Source organism: Dermacentor variabilis, chromosome 3 (genome assembly GCF_050947875.1).
Source record: "Dermacentor variabilis isolate Ectoservices chromosome 3, ASM5094787v1, whole genome shotgun sequence".
Taxonomy (NCBI): Eukaryota; Metazoa; Arthropoda; class Arachnida; order Ixodida; family Ixodidae; genus Dermacentor; species Dermacentor variabilis.
This window is the reverse complement of record NC_134570.1, coordinates 2,480,739-2,500,514: the sequence shown is the minus strand read 5'-3', so window position 1 is coordinate 2,500,514 and position 19,776 is coordinate 2,480,739. Positions and strand designations below refer to the sequence as shown.

The 19,776-nt window shown below is 46.6% G+C and overlaps 1 protein-coding gene across 4 annotated transcripts in view; it reads right to left on the bottom strand.

Moving 5' to 3' along the window:
• Positions 1 to 19,776, bottom strand: part of LOC142575082 (uncharacterized) — a 221,018-nt gene that overhangs the window by 34,163 nt on the left and 167,079 nt on the right. Inside the window, exon 1 of one of the 4 annotated variants that reach the window (XM_075684064.1) lies at positions 18,212 to 18,297. The exons of the other annotated variants lie outside the window; for them this stretch is intronic. The gene's annotated coding sequence lies outside the window, so the exon portion shown is untranslated. Of the gene's footprint in view, positions 1 to 18,211; positions 18,298 to 19,776 lie in introns of those variants that run through there. 4 annotated transcript variants of the gene reach the window in all.

Here is a 19,776-nt window from a genome sequence, read left to right as displayed (position 1 = left end):
CCAGAGGCCCAGCAGCTGAGACGGTTGATGATGGAACGTAACTCCAGATCACGTCGCTGTTCATCACCGAAATGAAGAAATTCCGAGATAGAAAGAACACAGGAATCTGTGTCAGGGTTGGTGTGGTCTGGCGGATCCACGGTGTATAGCGACAGGCATGCAGCGTTCTGGTGTAATTGGCCAGACTTGCGCATGACAGAAAACTAGTACTCCTGTAACCGCAAATCCCAACGTTCAATACGGCCTGTCAGATCTTATATAAAGGAAAGCGAGCAGATCACATAATGGTCAGACACTGCCACGAATGGACGGTCAGAGAAGTACAGCCGAAATATGGAGATGGCCCAAGCAACGGTAAGGCATTCACGCTCGGTAATTGAATAATTGCACTCTGGCCCAGTGAGCGGGCGGCTAGCGTACGCTATGATGAAGTCATGACCATGCTGGTACTCGCCAAGGACGGCTCTGATTCCGTATTCACTGGCGTCCGTCTGAACTTCCGCAGGAGCAGATAGGTCGAAGTGCGCCAACAGTGGAGAAGTCGTGAGAAGGCAGATAAGCGCCGAAAATGCATGAGCCCATACACGCCCCCATAAGAAAGGCGTATCTTTCTTTAGAAGTTCGGTGATTGGAGGGGCGATGTCAGCGAAATTTTTGACAAAGTAGGAACGTAAGCCAAAGAAGGATCGAACGTCTTTGGTAGAGGAACGGGGAAATGCTTCACGGCGCGAATTTTTTCAGGGTCAATTTGCAGTCCTACACAGTTAACAAGATGACAGAGCACTGTTATTTCGAGGCGACCAAAGTTGCACTTGGCTGAGTTGCACTGGAGACCGGCGCTGCGGAAAACTTGGAGAATTGGCGACAGGCGCTAAATATGGCTGGAAAATGTCGTTGAAGAAAAGAATAACGTCATCCAGGTGACATAAACAGGTCGACCATTAGAAGCCTCGAAAGTGCGAATCCATCATGCACCCAAATGTAGCTCGCGCATTGCATTGACCGAAGGGCGTAACCTTAAATTTGTATAGCCCATATTTGAACTTAGATTGAAGCGCACACAAGACGTGGACACAGAAAAGAAGTAGGCATGACGGCGTTGTCCTGTCTGCTTCTTTTCAGTGCCCGCGTGTTATGTGCGCTTCAGTCTAACTTCAAATATGAACTTCAACCCACTAGCCCAACTCGCCATCTTATTGGGATAGCCCGTCAGGTGTTACAAATGCGGTCTTCTCGCGGTCCGTAGGATCTACAGCAACCTGCCAATAGCCACACCGCATGTCGATGGATGAAAAATAGCTCGCTCCGAGGAGGCAGTCGAGGGCATCATATTTACGAAGCAACGGATATATGTCCTTCTTAGTGGTCTTGTTCAGTGTCTGTAATCAACACAAAAAGTACAAGTGCCATCTTTTTTCTTGAAGAGCACAACTGCAGATGCCCTTGGGCTACTCGAAAGTTCTATAATGTCTTTTTCCGCCGTCTTTTCAACTTGCTTTTGTATGATCGCCCATCCAGCAGCAGAAAGGCGATACGGACGACGATGAATAGGGTTTGCGTAACCGGCGTGATTAGATGCATGACAGTCGTTGTCTGGCCAAATGGGCGGTTGTCCATGTCAAAGATATCCGATACCACGCAAACTCACGGCAACGGTCCCCAGCGCTTGCAGGAGAAAAGTCCGCGGCTATCATTTTGTCTAATTAACTGGTGGGCAAGCTGATGGATCCTGTTGCGCACATAGGACGTGAAAGGCCTTTAGCTGTTGTTGTGGAGATGTCGTTCAGGTATGACAACGTTGCAAGCGCAATTCCGGAAGGCAGTACATGGGCGGATAAGCTTCATTGTTGACAATTTCGACAACCGTGTGTGGTATACAGAGTCACAATGTGTGCCAAGACAACGTCAATAATAGGAAATGCAGCGCAATCCCCGTCAGCGACAGTACCAGAGAGCACCAAAACAACATTAGTGGATTGGGACGGCAATCGCACGAACTCTACAGCTCATACACAGCTGCATAGACATATCATCAAGAGTCTCGGGGACAGAGGGGAGTTCAAGTTGAAGTATACCGGCGCCCCAGTCCAGTGTGTGGAAAGAAAGTCGATGCCCAAGATCACGTCGTATGGGTACTCCTCAAGCACAAGAAACAGAGCACTTCTCCGATGGCCAGATATAGTGAAGCGGGCAGTACATGTCCCAACAACTGTAGGTGTGCTTCCATCGGCGACACTTACTGTACGTTGCACGGCAGGTGTGAGGACTTTCTTCAGCTTCTCACGAAGAGTAGCGCTCATCCACGAGATAGTGCACCGGTGTCAACAAGGGCCGTCACAGCAATACGATCGACTTGGACTTGGTGGAAATGCGCACACATACCGATATATTTTAGGAGCGGCCGCGCGGTTATCACGCGATGAGCACGTGCTCGGTCGCGAAGGGTAACGGGGAGAGGGCACGATTCGCCGCTTCCTCTGCTGTTCGCGCCTTGCCGCGACGTCGCAGCCAGGACACCTCGCTACCTCCTTCCCCTTTCATGGAACATCATCATCATCCTGGTTACGCTCACTGCAGGGCAAAGACCCCTTCCATACTTCTCCAACAACCCCGGTCATGTACTAATTCTGGCCATGTCGTCCCTGCAAACTTCTTAATCTCATCCGCCCACCTAACTTTCTGCCGCCCCCTGCTACGCTTCCCTTCCCTTGGAATCCAGTCCGTAACCCTTAATGACCATCGGTTATCTTCCCTCCTCATTACATGTCCTGCCCATGCTTATTTCTTTTCCTTTATCTCAACTAAGATGTCATTAACTCGCGTTTGTTCCCTCACCCAATCTCCTCTTTTCTAATCCCTTAACGTTACACCCATCATTCTTCTTTCCGTAGCTCCTTGCGTCGTCCTCAATTTAAGTAGAACCCTTTTCGTAAGCCTCCAGGTTTCTGCCCCGTAGGTGAGCACTGGTAAGACACAGTTATTATACACTTTTCTCTTGAGGGATAATGGCAACCTGCTGTTCATGATCTGAGAATGCCTGCCAAACGCACCCCAGCCCATTCTTATTCTTCTGATTATTTCCGTCTCATGATCCGGATCCGCCGTCACTACCTGCCCTAAGTAGATGCATGCCCTTACCACTTCCAGTGCGTCGCTACCTATTGTAAATTGCTGTTCTCTTCCGAGACTGTTAAAGGTGACTTTGGTTTTCTGCAGATTAGTATTTAGACCCACTCCTCTGCTTTGTCTCTTCAGGTCAGTGAGCATGCATTGCAATTGGTCCCCTGAGTTACTAAGCAAGGCAATATCATCAGCGAATCGCAAGTTACTAAGCTTTTCTCCGTTAACTTTTATCCCCAATTCTTCCCAATCCAATCTCTGAATACCTCCTGTAAACACGCTGTAAATAGCATAGGATAGATCGTATCTCCCTGCCGGACGCCTTTCTTTATTGGGGTTTTGTTGCTTTCTTTATGGAGGACTACGGTGGCTGTGGAGCCGCTATAGATATCTTTGAGTATTTTTACATACGGCTCGTCTACACCGTGCTTCCGTAATGCCTCCATGACTGCTGAGGCTTCGACAGAATCAAACGCTTCCTCGTAATCAATGAAAGCTATATATAAGGGTTGTTTATATTCCGCACATTTCTCTATCACCTGATTGATAGTGTGAATATGGTCTATTGTTGAGTAGCCTTTAAGGAATCCAGCCTGGTCCCTTGCTTGACAGAGGCCTAAGGTGTTCCTGATTCTATTTGCGATTACCTTAGTAAATAGTTTGTAGGCAACGGACAGTAAGCTGATCGATCTATAATTTTTCAAGTCTCTGGCGTCCCCTTTCTTATGGATTAGGATTATGTTAGCCTTCTTCCAAATTTCCGGTACGCTCGAGGTCATGAGGCATAGCGTATACAGGGTGGCCAGTTTCTCTAGAACAATCTGCCCACCATCCTTCAACAAATCTGCTGTTACCTGATCCTCCCCAGCTGCCTTCCTCCTTTGCATAGCTCCCAAGGCTTTCTTTACTTCTTCCGGCGTTACCTGAGGGTTTTCGAATTCCTCTAGACTATTCTCTCTTCCATTATCGTCGTGGGTGCCACTGGTACTGTATAAATCTCTATAGAACTCCTCAGCCACTTGAACTATCTCATCCATATTAGTAATAATATTGCCGGCTTTGTCTCTTAAAGCATACATCTGATCCTTGCCAGTTCCTAGTTTCTTCTTCACTGCTTTTAGGCTGCCTCCGTTCCTGAGAGCATGTTCAATTCTATCCATATTATACCTCCTTATGTCAGCTGTCTTACGCTTGTTGATTAACTTTGAAAGTTTTGTCAATTCTATTCTAGTTGTAGGGTTAGAGGCTTTCATACCTTGGCGTTTCTTGATCAGATCTTTCGTCTCCTGCGATAGCTTCCTGGTATCCTGTCTAACGAAGTTACCACTGACTTCTATTGCACACTCCTTAATGATGCCCACAAGATTGTCGTTCATTGCTTAAACACTAAGGTCCTCTTCCTGAGTTAAAGCCCAATACCTGTTCTGTTGCTTGATCTGGAATTCCTCTATTTTTCCTCTTACCGCTAACTCATTGATCGGCTTCTTATGTACCAGTTTCTTCCGTTCCCTCCTCAGGTCTAGGCTAATTAAAGTTCTTACCATCCTATGGTCACTGCAGCGCACCTTGCTGAGCACGTCCACATCTTGTGAGATGCCAGGGTTAGCGCAGAGTGCGAAGTCTATTTCATTTCTAGTCTCGGCGTTCGGGCTCCTCCACGTCCACTTTCGCCTATCCCGCTTGCGGAAGGAGGCATTCATTATCCGCATATTATTCTGTTCTGCAAATTCTACTAATAACTCTTTCCTGCTATTCCTAGAGGCTATGCCATATTCCCCCACTGACTTGTCTCCAGCCTGCTTCTTGCCTACCTTGGCATTGAAGTCGCCCCTCAGTATAGTGTATTCTGTTTTCCCTCTACCCATCGCCGATTCCACGTCTTCATAGAAGCTTTCGACTTCCTGGCCATCATGACTGGATGTAGAGGCGTAGACCTGTACAACCTTCATTTTGTACCTCTTATTAAGTTTCACAACAAGACCTGCCACCCTCTCGTTAATGCTATAGAATTCCTGTATGTTACCAGCTATATTCTTATTAATCAGGAATCCGACTCCTAGTTCTCGTCTGTCCACTAAGCCGCGGTAGCACAGGACGTGCCCGCTTTTTAACACTGTATATGCTTCTTTTGGCCTCCTAACTTCACTGAGCCCTATTATATCCCATTTACTTCCCTCTAATTCCTGTACTAGCACTTCTAGACTCGCCTCACTAGATAACGTTCTAGCGTTAAACGTTGCCAGGTTCATATTCCAATGGCGGCCTGTCCAGAGCCAGAGATTCTTAGCACCCTCTGCTGCGTCGCAGGTCTGACCACCGCCGTGGTCAGTTGCTTCGCAGCTGCTGGGGACTGAGGGCCGGGCTTTGATTGTTGTGTTCATATATGAGGTTGTGGCCAAGTACTGCACCAGGGTGGCCAATCCTGCTCTGGTGAGGGAGTGCGTTGCCGGTTGTGGTCACCGGGATCAGGCCACGCTCGTCCTGTTTATGCAATTTTATCAACACGCAGATTTTTTTTAATCCGGTGGAAAATTGCGCGCGGCACCGCGATTCGAACCACGTACCTCTTGCACGCGAGGCGGGTGTTCTACGTCTACGCCACCGCTGCAAGGAACCGGGGGTCGTATTTACAATTGCTAGTAGGTACAACGGACCGTGGCGTTTCTCGCGGTGCTCGACGTTTCTGCGCAGGCGCGAGTAAGAGCGGGCGCGAGAGAAAAAATCTAGAGCCTTTGCTCCTTGAATATGTGACTGCCTAGGCACTACGGAAGAGGTTTCTTAGAGCATGTTGTATGCGTTTGTCCCCTACACATGCCGGCATTGCGGAGTGCTGTCGAGTTTGTTTACGCTCCGTCGGTGGCTGCCCGCGCGGTGAGGTAGTGGACACGGACGCCCCATTTGGTGATCGCTGTGTCTGAAAGGGCAAGGGTCTGATTGAAGTCGTATAAGTCGCGAGTCGCTTTTTTCGTCGCGACAATATATTGCAGTTTTACAAGCACTACTCCTGGGCGACACGTGTAACCGGCAAACGGAGGCCTCAGGAGGTTATAATAAAGCAGGTGGCGCAGGATCTCCAGGGCACCCGAGGGGTAGCGAGGTGATCAAAGCTGGAAGCAGGGTGGCCCGTGGGTAGGGGCCGCGGAGGCCAATGCGTGACAGGGGGTGTTCGCATATAAAACTGGCTGTCCGCTTACGCGGACAGCCGATCTTATACCCCCCCCTGGCACGCGCAGGCGTCGGCGAGCTCAACCCTCGGACCAGTGCCGGTTCCAGGTTTGATGTCCCCGTTGCCGCTTTGGTGTGCTGGAGGCGCCTTCCAATAATGGGAAATAATGATAACTTGTTTCAATCAGTGAAAAACACGATTGAATTAATATAATTACGTCTAGCAGCCAACTTGTGACACGAAGTTCAGAGCTACAGCGCCCCGTGACTTCTGCCAGCACTCCTATAGGGGCAAACGCATACAACACGCGCTAAGAAACTCCTCCGCAGTGCCTATAGGCAGAGTCGTATATTCAAGGAGCGAAAGTCCCTACATTTCCTCCCTCGCACCCGCTCTTACTCGCGCATGCGTGCAAACGTCTGCCGTCTCCGCAAATGCCACGCGCAAATACCAGGTGCTGTACCCACTAGCAACTTTAAATACGCAACCGGGGGTACTCCCTCTTCGACGCTCGGGGAGAAGCGCTATCCCCCCGATGCGTCTTTAGGCTGTTTCACATGCAGCGACTAAAGCTGCGACTGGAATGGCGAAAACCGGTGCAGTCGCACGCGTCGCAATGAGATTTTCAGCGGGCTCATTTCATATTATCGCGATTTCAACAATGCAGCTGGTGCGACGCCCAGGTTGCCTACTACCAGGTTTCGTGGCACACGCTGCATAATTATTTTATTGTAATGAATAAAACATTAACATTAAAATATTGTTGACATTTCTTTATTAGGAGCAAATAATATGGGTGTTTTGTAATTTAACAACGTGTCAAGTTAAGATTTGTTTTCGAGTGTGCAACGGCGGCATCTGAAGTAGAGTGCGATGAGACACGGCGCACGTAAACAGCTATTCGCAGCTGATTCAGCGCTGTGTGTTGTCTCATCTGCCTTCTGTGACCCTTCCGTTCTGCCTGCGCTACAATAATCTACGATATGACCTATCAACAAGTCCATATAGCTACCCTCGCCGCATATGCAGTATTCGGAATTCAGCTGCCACGAAGTCGTCGTGTCAGCCCAACAAGGTCGTCGCGCTACCCGTGCTTAGCGTCAGCTTCTGGAGAAATGGTGTGTGTATATTGCTCGTGATTGCACATATGCGGTGCCTGCTCCTAGCCATATTCTTGAACCAAACGCAACAAGAAGCACCAGGCCGAAAGCCCGTGTCTGCTCCTGAACGGAGCCGCAAATGATCTGTGTGATTACTGCACGTGGAATGGAAATTGTGTTGTGAAATTCAACCTTAGCGCTAGCCTGGTTCCTCCATCGTACAATGGTAGCCTAGTCATTGGCCCAGACGCCACGGGGCATGCGCGCACATCCAGCTTCTCTGGCAGTCACTCCCTTGGCCTCCACTGCCGATGGCGGGTGTAAATCTAGCTCGCAATAAAGCTTGTCAATGCAATTTTAACGCGACAGCGTTAAGGAGCTCGTGTCGCAGAAAAGCCGGTGTCGTCGGCGTCGGTGTCGGCGGCGTTGGCCGTGAGCGATAAATCCCAGCAGGCACTTCATGAATCAAAAATTGGAGGACGCTTAAGCTTCGCCTTCAAGAGTGGAACGCGACAGCGTTCCCGTCGACCCGCCAAGGGGTGTAAGACAATGGGCTACGGCGCAGCGACTACGCGCCCCGCATCGGACGCGGTGAGCGTCGAGCAACACAGCGTTCGGCGCGACAACGAAATGTGCGCCTGAGCAAGCGACGCACGCCTGAGCCTTAGAAACAGCTAGTTTCTAAGGCAACACCGCGTTCACTAGAGGCGCTTTTGTACCGCTTTGAAGCATCGAACTCGTGGCTCAGTGGTAACGTCTCCATCTCACACTCCGGAGACCCTGGTTCGATTCCCACCCAGCCCATCTTGCAAGTTGTTTTTTAGTCATGAAGTGCCTGCTGGGATTTATCGCTCACGGCCGCCGACGCCGACTTTTCTGCGACACGAGCTCCTTAACGCAGTCGCGTTAAAAAACAACTTGCAAGATGGGCTGCGTGGGAATCGAACCAGGGTCTCCGGAGTGTGAGACGGAGACGTTACCACTAAGCCACGAGTTTTTTTTCTTTATTTCCAGCTTGGCTACAAGCCTCAAAAGTGTTTGTTATCATAGATCACACTCGTTTTATATGTGTCAAAATATCAAGCATTGACACCACAGCTTCATCACAGTCATTCATCTTGTACACGTCACGTACCTTCACAACCATTTCCACAAAATATTCATACACAGTTCGGCCTTTAACATCGCAATGTCTATATGCCAACAGACTACGCCATACTGCGTGCAGTCCAAGTAAAAAGATGACATCCATCTGTTCAAAATCGCGTTCAGGCGGTAAAAAACGAATGCCATGTGGATTGAGGGGTAGGTCTATTTTTAACGTTCTCTGTAATATATCCCAAAAGAATATGGCATTATTACAATCGATGAAAACATGTTCAATCGTTTCAGCTTTGTTGCACAGAAAGCATCTGCTTCCCCATGGCACATAAATCCCTCTTTCCTCTAGCCACGTTTTAACAGGCAAGGTTCCCGTGTGAAGCTTGAAAAAGAATGTTTTAACGTTCGCCGGTATACACATATTTTTAACCCTTTAAGTACGTCTTGCCCAGGCCCTTGTTGAAAAATTAAACGATATAATGGAACAGGGAACACACTTTCAATGAGATCCTTCATAAGACGCTTTCTTTTTACATTGGAGAGGTACTCAAGGGAAAATCTCGCCCTAAGGAAACGATAGGACGTTACAACTTCACGCAAGAACCTTGAAATTGTGTAGGGAGGGCCAATGGCTGAAGAAACAAAAAAATCTGGCATAGAAACTGTTAACATGGTTTGAAAAAAAAAACACAGAAACGGGTCTCTTTCATCCCTTATCAATATGAAACGTGATACAACTTGCTGAAGAAACAAGTGGCACACCGACAGACTACCTTTCTTTACTCGACGAAACAAATTCGTCCTTGATGTTCGCTCCCACGTAGAACACCAGATAAATGTGACAAATATTCGGTGAAATTTTTGAATATGCTTACGTGTACAATACAGTGCCTGCAGAAGATACATAATTTTCGCAACGAGAAAAACGTTACAAATAGTGGCACGTGCAAAAATCGACAACTCACGTCCACCCCATGCTTCGGCCATCGCACGCATTTCATCCGTTTTTTCGAGCCAAAGTGACTCGTTCTCACGATACCCATCCAAAGGTACCCCCAGGTAAGTGCTAGGTGTCGTGAGCCACCGAATATTTTCAAAAACACCGGGCGTGGCATTCCAATGGCCATGCCAGAGACCAATACTCTTTTGCTTATTGATTTCACTGCCGCTTTTCTCGCAAAACCTTTCAGTAATTCTTAATAATGAGCTAACACTCTCCCTATCTGCAGCAAATAGGGCAACGTCATCGGCATAAGCTAGAACACGTACTTCACAGGACTGTATCTTAAACCCCCTGATTTCTGTACTATTAACTATTTTTCTACAAAGCGGCTCCAAAAATAAAGCAAAAAGTAAAGGACTTAACGGACAACCCTGTCGAACGGAAGAGAGTACTTGTATGCGTTGTGATAGTTCGCCATTAACAATTAAATTGGTACATGAGCTTTGATATGCCATTTTGATGCCTTTACACATGACGGAACCAAGCCCTACATAATTAATTAATAACAAGAGAACACTATGTGGTACCATATCAAAAGCCTTAGCTAGATCTATTTGCAGCATCGCTACCTTGAGGAGAGCACTATCGCAATATTCTAAAATGCTTCTAGCTGTATGAATATTTGTAAATATTTTCCTACCTCTGATGCCGCATGTCTGATGCGGCCCAACTAACTTCTGTATAACTCCCTGCAGCCTTGCTGCAAGAACTTTCATGAAAACCTTGTAGTCAACATTAGTCAACGTAATTGGCCTGTATCCCGTTACTTTACGTAGCATATATTTTTCTTTGCCTTTTGGGATTAGTACTGTGTGCGCATGATTGAACGATGGTGGTAAAGTCCCCCGCTCGAGTGCCTCTGAAAATACTTCATGCAATGCTGTTGCCATGTCCGTCTTGAACGCCTTGTAAAATGCCGCGGTAATCCCATCCGGACCAGGAGATTTGCCCGAGCTCAGTTCCTCAATAGCCCTCTCAATCTCTTCCATACTAATATTCATTTCTAATAAATTCGTTTCCTCTTTGCCTAGCGTCGGCATTTCTGCCAGAAAGTCATCCTCGTAGCCCGGCGCCTTTGGCTCACGACAAGCAAACAAATCTCTATAGTAACTTTCAAATGCCGTCATGATAATTTTCTGTTCTCTGAATATCCTACCATTATATTCTATTTCCAATATTTCATTTCCTCGAGCGTACGCCTTTTCATCTCACAAAGCTCGCTTTGTAGGTACTTCCCCCGCGAGATATTTTTCGGCTCGTGCTCGTATAATTGCACCTCTGTATTTATCCTCCTCTAAGCTTTCTAGTTTTCTTTTAATGACTTGCAGTTCTTGCGTTACCAAACCCGGATTAGCTGTTTCGATTCGCACCAAGTCTTCGAGCTCCTGCCGCAGCATCTGTTCATGTTTTTGAGCCTGATACTTCATATGCCCACCTCTTTCTATTGCGTTCAATTTTACCCTTTGTTTAAATAACTCCCATTTCTCTGCGGCACTGCGTAGTGTGTCATTAAAAAAATGATCTATTTCTTTTTTTGTTTCATCTATGAACACGTCATCCTTGATAAGCTTCGCATTCAATTTCCATCTTTCCCATTCAAGCTTCCTTTTTTTGCTTTTCGCCGATCTCGAAGGTCACTAAACAATGATCACTGAAAGAAACAGCATCAACATCTTAGTTCTGACACAAAGGCGCAATCTCCGAACAAACATACACTCGATCTAGTCGTGCATTGCTGGTGCCTTGAAAGTGTGTGAAATGCTGGCGACTTCCACCTCTTGCGAACTGTGCCACATCCTTTAAAGAGAATTTGCTCACGCATTCTTTAAGATACGCAGCACTTTCTTCATTTACACAAGCAGTGGTTGAACGGTCTTCCTGATTAAGGACACAATTGTAGTCACCCAACACAATCAAACACCTCTCACAATCAAAATACATACTCAATTCGCGAAAGAACAAAAATCTTTCATGCGGCTTTGTAGGTGCATAGACACAAATAATTCTAAATTTCGTTTCCCCGTAAGAAAGATCGCACAAAACAAAGCGTCCTTGCAAGTAACTTGTAACCGTTTCAACGACAATGCCAATTGAATTTTTAACAAACAACATACACCCGGCTGATGTTCCCACCGCATGGCTCACGCATACATTGTACCTCAAAGAAAATTTTGCTACCAAGCCTTCGGTCGCCTCCTCTCTGCTAACCTTCGTCTCCTGGACCGCAAGAAAATCTAGGTCTCTTTCTTGCATTATTCGTTTAACTTGATATTGCTTGCGACTAGCCCCTAGACCCCGTACATTGAGCGTACCGACGCGTAATGGTGCAGGTATACTAATCATGGTGATTGTAAGCGCGAACCACCAGTACAACGCTAACTGTGGCTCTACCCTGCAGTGGGAATACCCGGGTATTACTTATCGCGTCCCTGACCCCGAACCGGCGACGATGACGCCGACCGGACTTCAGGGACATATTTTTTACCCTTGGCGCCAGCAACGCGGTGCCACTGACGCTCCAGGCGTTTAACCTTGCGTTCGGTGCTGTCCTCCGTCAACTTCGGAATGCCTGTTCTGGGACGCTTCCCGCGTCCCGCGGTCGCCCCTGTAGCGTCTGCTTGATATTCGGCCGTAGTGATCTCGGTGCTGTCGCTCATGTCTTCCACTTCACTTGCTTGACTTAAGGGCAGTGACTCTTGCGTGCAGCCTATTTCGGCACGTTCCTCAGTTGCCTTCGTCAAGTCCCGACTGTCAGGTGTCGTCCTTCCAGTTTTCTCGGCGTCAGTCTCCCGAGCCTTGTCTTCGCATTCCTTGGTGTTGCTGTTCGGGGCAGACCTTTCGGCCTCCTCCGCGTCCATTATGTTCTCTTGTACTTCTTCTGTTGGGAGAACGGTTTTAGTTACTCTGGCGTAGCTCCTTGCACAGTCATTACTTTCGTGTCCGAACGCCCGGCACACACCACAACGTGGCGTCTGGCAGTCCCGTCGAATGTGTCCTTGCCTGCGGCACCTCAAACATAGCGGGGACCGGCCCGGGGTCACAAGAAGGACGGTGCCACTTCCCAACTTGAAAAGATGAGGCAGGTCATCAAGCTCAACACCTTCCTTAAGTCTCATTCGCACGACTCTCGTCGTGGATGTCACATGTTCAAAACCGGCGACGGACCAGTTGTCGTTCGACACGTCAAGGACGTCACCAAAGCTGCTCAACGCTTGCCGAAAGCTCTCACTTTGGACAGCAAAGTCGACCCAGTGCACTTTCACGGTGACGTCTTGTTGGACGGGGTCAATGACAGCGCAGAAGCCGCCCTTGACCTGAAGTCCACCCGTTTTCACCAGAGCATCCTTGTCCGCCTTGCTGCGCAACTTTATAGCCAGACGTGATTCATCTGGTAGGCTCCAATACCCGTGATGTTCTTGATGATACCAGCGTCCTCCAATGGCTCGCGAAAATCTTCCAGCCGATATGGTCTTCTTGCCAGGTCCCCGTGCAAAAAAACGCACTGCTGCATGCTCTCGCCTGAAGGCAATGTTGGCAGCAACATCCTATAATCCGAGGGTGCAGAAGAAAACCTGTCACCGCGGCCAAAGGCGGCCGCCAAAGAACCTTGCACGGAGCGCGCCATCACGCGTCCTTCCTCCTCGAAAGCCGAACGCGGAGTGAAGCCACGAGTTCGATGTTTCAAAGCGGTTCAAAAGTGCCTCTAGTGAACGCGGTGTTGCCTTAGAAACGAGCTGTTTCTAAGGCTCAGGCGTGCGTCGCTTGCTCAGGCGCACATTTCGTTGTCGCGCCGAACGCTGCGTTGCTCGACGCTCACCGCGTCCGATGCGGGGCGCTTAGTCGCTGCGCCGTAGCCCATTGTCTTACACCCCTTGGCGGGTCGACGGGAACGCTGTCGCGTTCCACTCTTGAAGGCGAAGCTTAAGCGTGCTCCAATTTTTGTTCCATGAACACAATTTTTTCTTTTTACCTTCCATTAACAGCCATGGAATGAAACTGTCCACTTTCATAAGTATCAGGATGCAAATATCAGATCTGGAGTTTCTCCTGAGCGTTTGTCCGCATCCTATAGTGTGCGTGTTTGTATCAAGTTCTGGGGTCAAAATCCCAGTGATGTAAGCATTTTTAAAGTATGTTGCAACAAACTAATTTAGTCAACTTTGTTTTCAAATCTACAAGAAGTGGCCATGCAGTAACGGCTACATTAATAAGCACAAGAAAACTGCAGATTCAGTGCGCGTGTTGGAATCTATGCGAAGTGAACTTTTTGTTAAGTGGTCAGTTAAATGCTGTTAAAGTAACTGCGATATATACAATTGGTCTTATTTTCAGCAATCCAACATACCATCTTTTGCAAGGTTTGTTTACGCACCACATAGGTAACTACCTCAGTGCCATATAATGATTATGCACTACACTGTTCACAAACTATACTAAAATGCATGCGGCAGTTACATGCACACTCCGAGACATCAACACAGTGACGTTCGTTGAGGGAGGGATGGTGCGAGATGTATGCAGAATAATTAATGACATGGGCATATGTACTTATTTATTTTCCTCGTAGGCTGCACGGTTGGAGTATTAGGCGAGGGGGAACAAAAAAGCAATTACAAAAGGAAGAAGAGACAACATTAAGAAAAAAAAAAACAAAAGAAGCAGCACCAATACAATGCACCAACTAGCCCAATAATGTCTTTACTGCTTTATGCAATAATTGACAAACAAGAGCATAAAAAATTTCCACCCATGCACCCTATCACCATCATCATCAGTATATTTATGTCCACTGCAGGACGATGGCCTCTCCCTGCGATCGTCAATTACCCCTGTCCTGCGCCAACCGATTCAAACTAGCCTGCGAATTTCTTAATTTCGTCACCTCACCTAGTCTTCGGCCGTCCACGACTGCGCTTCCCTTCACCCATTCTGTAACCCTAATGTTCCACCGGTTATCTAACTGAAGCATGACATGACCTGCCCACCTCCATTTATTTCTCGTATAGTCAACTAGACTATCGGCTATCCATGGTTGCTGTATGATACACACCGCTCTCTTTCTGTCTCTTAACTTTCTGCCTAACATTCTTCGTTCCATTGCTCTTTGCGCGGTCCTTAACTTGTATTCAAGCTTCTTCGTCAGTCTCGAAATTCCTGCTCCAGGCACGTACCCAGGGGAGGGGGACCCTGTGCCCCCCCCCCCCGGAAATCAAGTAGCATAACCCCCCCCCCCCAGCCCTACCCACGCCACCACTCCCCACATATTCCTAAAGCGCCGCCAGATCAATGTTGAGACTTGGCAGCTATTCATCGGTCAACACTTTGGTGCCTTTTTCACTCCTTTTAGATGGCGGTAGTTGTCGGCATCTCTTGGGATGTGAAGGCCAGTTTTCTCATAGATTCGGCGTTCGCGCGATTAACTCGAGATGCGTTCAGTTGTCACCATCTATTCAACTGTCACGCGCATAGCTTTTGCTTTTGTTAGTTGAACCTTCTCTCTTTAGGCTGATCCTGGGATCAGGAAAGGGATTCGGTTGTTAGTCAGCTGATCTCTGCTCTCGTGGAACGAGTTGCGGCTGTAGAAAACTCCAATTGCGCTTAACTTTTCCTTTTGCTTCATTATTTCCTCGAGTGACTGCTCGCCGCGACGCTGGCAGATGCCCGGAACCATACACACGTGATAGGGGTTAGATAAGGAGGAAAATAGAATAATGTGAAACAGTGTCCTTCATGAAACCCTGCAATAACCCTTAAAACCATAAGCAATATGACTGTCACCCGTTACCTCGTCTGGTTTTTCCCTAATTGTACAGAACTTTTCGTGCAAAATTGGCAACAGGAAACAAAAATTGCAAGGAGTTGAGAAATTCAGCGATCTACTAAGGGAGAGACCCAAGGCAACAGTCAAGCTGCAAGGAAAAGCGAATAACAACAAACATAACCGTTGTTTATGAAACTATTTATGGATCAGCATCTTCTTTATTTCAAAAGGAAGTAGAGAAAACGCCGCCGGAAGTGGAGCACAATTACGTGTTTTGAATGACGTTTGTCTAGTTATCGGTCGAACCGCCTCACGTAGCCACTTCTCTGCTGTGCTTATGTGGGTGTTTTTCTAACCTTTCTCGGTGGGCGCAGTACGTCAAGAATCGCAGTGTCCTGCGCTCTACGCGGTTGTATAGGACTGGCGGCCACACAGCGTTACACAACTTCCCAAATAACAATACGAGTCGGTTTTCGCACTTGGTAGAGCAGTAAACGAGGAATCCAAAAGAACTGTGAGTGTTCCGCAAATATATATTGCGCTATAATTCTTCCAGAGCTAATACGAAAAACGCTACTATGGTCGGATACAACTTAAGTCTGCAATGAAGCCTCTCCCACACCCTCATTACAACCAGCCACTGTTCCTCCACGAGGCTGCAAATAATCCGTACTTCAAACTTTTCCTGTTGCCCAAATAAGGCAGTAACCAAAAAAGTAAAATTATGAGCGCTTAATTTTACACGTTTTCCCTCGTCTGTTAAAGTGAAATGACGAACGCCTAATTCGTTATTGAACTGAAATAAAATGCTTGCTTCACTGCAACTATTTGTTAAGTTTCACTCCAGTTGGCAGTGAAGTTTCATGAGTAAGCGAGCTCAGCAGTAAAATGAACTGTACCGAAGAATTTTCAAGAGTGAAATATACTCAGGCTCCATACACTTTGTCCATGTCTGTTGCACACCTCATTGCTTTCACCGATGAAAAGACTCTTCAAGAACAGCGGATGATCCGGAGCTATCAAGTGCGACGCCATGTTGAAAAGGCCGCATGACGATGATTTTGTTTGCTTCTGTGATTAACTGGCGGTGTAACACAACCCAGCACGGTCCGTTCGCCTTGGTTGCTAAATGCCGTTTTTTAAGTTGTAGTCTACTGTAGAAATCTTTATTTTACACTTTCGCTTGTTTACTTGTTCTGCGCTTCTTTCCTGCGTGAGTCCATTTGCTGTCGCTCCTTGTTTGCCAAGTAATGGAGAGGTGTATCTCACAAGCGTACCTGTGAGATACGCCTTATTTCATGTCTCTTTTGCGCGTTTACGCGTCTTTGTGACGAATGGTGGTCGTTATTCACATCTGTACTAGTAAATGTACCCCCTCATTTGCATAGAAAGTTACCTACGGTTGCCCCCCCCCCCCCCTATTGAACAACATCTGCAGGCTTAGAGCGACACCTGTCACCGGCAAAAGATGACGAGAGCGAGTGGGGCTATACTAATACAGGTATAACCAAATTTGGAAGGGCCACTAAGCTTCAACAAGACACTCCCTCACCAGAACAAGAATTGGCCTCTCTGGTGCAGTATTCGCCCGCCCCCTCCCACATGGTTCACTCATTTACCCAATGGTCCTCAGTCCCCAGCAGCTGCGGAGCAACTGACCAAGGCGGCGGTCAGACCTGCAACGCAGCAGAGGGTGCTAAGAATCTCTGGATCTGGACAGACCGTCAATGTAAACTGACGCTTGCAACGTTTAACACCTGAACTCCCTCGAGTGAGGCTAGCTTAGCAGGAGTTTTTGAGGAATTATCATTGTTTGGGATATTATCGGCCTTAGGGAGATTAGAAGAACTGGTGAGGCTTATAGATTGCTGAATAACGGACATTTCCTCTGCCATAGAGCTCTTCTAGATAAGAAGCAATATGGGGTAGGATTCCTAATCCATAAGGACATAGCTGGCAACATTGACGAATTCTACACCATTAATGAGAGGGCAGCTGTAGTCGTAATCAAGCTTAATAAGAGGTATCGATTAAAGGAATTGCAAGCCTACGATCTAACATCCAGTCACGATGATGAGGAAGTAGATCAGTTTTAAGAAGATGTTGAATTAGCGATGAGAAAAGTGCAAACTCAGTATACTATAGTAATGGGCGACTTCAATGCAAAAGGGGGGAAACGCAAGCTGGGAAACAAGCAATTGGCAACTACGGCATCGACTCTAGGAACGCTAGAGGAGAGATGCTGATAGAACTCGCAGAAAGGAATAAGCTTCGAATAATGAACACCTTTTTCAAGAAGCGTAGCAACAGAAAGTGGACCTGGAAAAGCCCTAATGGTGAAATAAGAAATGAACTTGATTTCATACTTTCTGCTGATCCCAGCACAGTACAGAATGTAGAAGTGATAGGTAGGGTAAAGTGCAGTGATCATAGCTTAGTACGGCTAGGATTCACATGAATTTCAAGAGAGAAAGAGCAAAATTGGTCAAGAAGAAACAGGTCAACCTTCGGGCAATAGGGGTAAAAGCAGACAAATTCAGGCTGGTACTTGCCAACAAATATGCAGCCTTAGAACAAAGAGATGATGATGACATAGAGCTAATTAATGAAACCGTAACTAGGTTGGTTTCAGAGGCAGCAATTCAAGTGGGATGAAAGGCACCAACGCAACGAGTAAGCAAGCTCTAACGAGTGACAAAGGACCTAACAAAGGAAACTCAAGAGATATGATAGAATTCGCGGAACTGTCAAAACTGATCAACAAGGCGAAAATAAGTGATATTCGAAATTATAACATGAGAAAGACAGAAGATGCCGTAAAAAATTAACGCAGCCTGAAATCAGTGAGAAAGAAACCTGGCATAGGACAAACCAAGATGTATGCACTTAATGATAAGCAGGGTAATATCATCAACAATCTCGAAGATATAGTAAAAGCAGCGGAAGGATTCTATACTGACCTGTACAGTGCCCAGAGGAGTCAGGATACCTCACTTAGAAACAGTTGTGAACAGGATACAGAAACTCCTCCTATAACTAGCGATGAGGTCAGAAGGGTCCTGCAAGACATGAAACGATGAAGACCGGCAGGAGAAAACAGAATAACAGTCGATTTAATCAAAGATGGAGGAGACATAATGCTTGGAAATCTGGCGGCTCTTTATGCGAAGTGTCTATCGACTGCAAGGGTCCCAGAAAACTGGAAGAATGCAGACATTATATTAATCCACAAAAAGGGAGACGTTAGAGAATTGAAAAATCATAGGACCATTAGCTTGCTCCCAGTATGATATAAAATTATATATATATATATATATATATATATACATATATATATATATATATATATATATATATATATATATATATATATATATATATATATATATATATATATATATATATATATAGTATTGCGATGCTCAAATGACGAGCCGCCGCGAGAACGGCGACGAAGTGGGTGTGTGCCCTTGGCGCGAGCGAATGTCGGCCTGGCGTTCTGGCTCCAGTCCAGTGTAAATAGCCTGTAAATAGCCTCTTTCATCTGTGTCTTTCTACACATAACAATATTTACCAAAATAATCTCCAATTGAATAAGGGCAACACTGGATTTTGTCAGCCAAGGGAACAGGCTGGCTTCAGGAAGAGATACATTACAATGGATCGCATCCATGTTCAGGTTATCAGGTTATCGGTTATCGGTAATCAGGTTATCGAGAAATCCGCAGAGTACAATAAGCCTCTCTATATGGCTTACACAGTTTACGAAAAGGCATTTGATTCAGTAGAGATACCAGCAGTCATAGAGGCACTACGTAATCAAGGAGTACGGAACGTTTACGTAAATAGCTTGGAAAATATTGCTACACGCGTGTGGTATTTGTTTGAACGAGGTGCGTGGGCTCCATCACTCCAGAAAAGAGGAGGAAGAACGAACTGGGCTCGCGCTGTGAATTTAACCGGTCAGCGCTGCAACCGTTGTTGCAAATATAACCTGTAATTAGTTGCTGGTCTTACTGGCTATTTCTTCGTGTAACAATATCTACAGAGGTTCTACAGCTACCTTAATATTACACAAGAAAAGTAGGGAGTCACCTATAAAGAAAGGGGTCAGACAGGGAGACAATTTCTCCAACGCTATTCACTGCGTGCAATAATGTTTTCCTTCCTTAGAAGTATTCAAGCTATTAAACTGGGAAGGCTTAGGAGTAAAGATCGACGGCGAATATCTCAGCAACCTTTGGTTTGCCGATGACATTGTTCTATTCAACAAAAATGCAGACGAGTTGCAGCAAATGATTGAAGACCTTAACAGAGAGAGTGTAAGAATGGGTTTGAATAATAATATGCAGAAGACAAAGATAATGATAAATAGCCGGGCAAAGGAACAAGAGTTCAGGATCGCCAGTTGGCCTCTAGAGACTGCGAAGGGGTACGTTTACCTAGGTCAATTAATCACAGGGAACCCTGATTATCAGAAGGAAATTCCCAGAACAGAAATGAGCTGGATCGCATACGGCAGACA